Source organism: Octopus bimaculoides, chromosome 1 (genome assembly GCF_001194135.2).
Source record: "Octopus bimaculoides isolate UCB-OBI-ISO-001 chromosome 1, ASM119413v2, whole genome shotgun sequence".
In the NCBI taxonomy this organism is placed as follows: domain Eukaryota; kingdom Metazoa; phylum Mollusca; class Cephalopoda; order Octopoda; family Octopodidae; genus Octopus; species Octopus bimaculoides.
Genome location: NC_068981.1, coordinates 168572982 through 168573825, shown reverse-complemented (window position 1 = coordinate 168573825; position 844 = coordinate 168572982). Strand labels below are relative to the sequence as shown.

General features: G+C 30.2%; 1 protein-coding gene across 2 annotated transcripts in view; it reads left to right on the top strand.

Moving 5' to 3' along the window:
* Window positions 1–276: 276 nt before the first annotated feature.
* The window catches only part of LOC106883282 (serine-rich adhesin for platelets), a 76501-nt gene continuing 75933 nt past the window's right edge, over window positions 277–844 (top strand). For both annotated transcript variants that reach the window (XM_052972596.1, XM_052972591.1), the window contains exon 1: window positions 277–432. The gene's annotated coding sequence lies outside the window, so the exon portion shown is untranslated. The remainder of the gene's footprint in view (window positions 433–844) is intronic.

The following is an 844-nucleotide window of genomic DNA, read 5'->3' as shown; positions in this document are numbered from 1 at the left end:
TATAATATATATGAATATATATGGACTAACATAATACATGCATGAAATTATTGGAAAATTTAATTTATGGTTAAAATTAAAGAAACGAAAAAACAAAAAATGAGAGAAATTAATATCAGGCTTGCTTTGCTTTGTATATTTCGTTTTCATTTGCGGTTAACTTACATATTTCAGAGTTTAGAACGAAAGAAAGCCGAGTAACAGTCTACCATAATGGATTTTGTATGGAGGGCTGTGATTGGTTGATTGCTGTAACTTGCTGACGGTTCTGAATGGTCAAAAAAAAAATAAAACCTAACTCTGCTTTCTGGGAATGGTCTAATATGGTGGCTGTTTGATCAGGACTCACGTCCAACACAAAATATTCCTACCCGTTTCAGTGTTAACATTTCTATCCCTTGACATTTTCAAAGGATTTATCTTGACAGCGAGGTTAGTATTTGAATTAATATCTTTTCCTAAGTGTTGTCATTTATCGTCGCTGAGTAAATAAAAAAAAAACTTGCCATAATAGTCTTTCATTTACTACTGTACCGGAAGCGGTTAAACTGTGTATGTTATGTTATCTTTATTATTATTATTATGGTGATGATGGATCTGAAACCGATCTTGAAAAGATTTAAAAGCTATCGCTATGTTGTTTGATTTTTGCTTTTTAATTTCCTGCTTTAAGGTCCCCTTAAGTAGACATCCACAAAACATCTTTACAAACTATTTATCGTTTAGCGTGTTCGTATACTACGAAGTTATATGTTTAACAAAAACAAAAAAGAAACGTATGTAAATTATAGCACACACTTATATAGATACATATATGTGTGTATATATATATATATATATATAT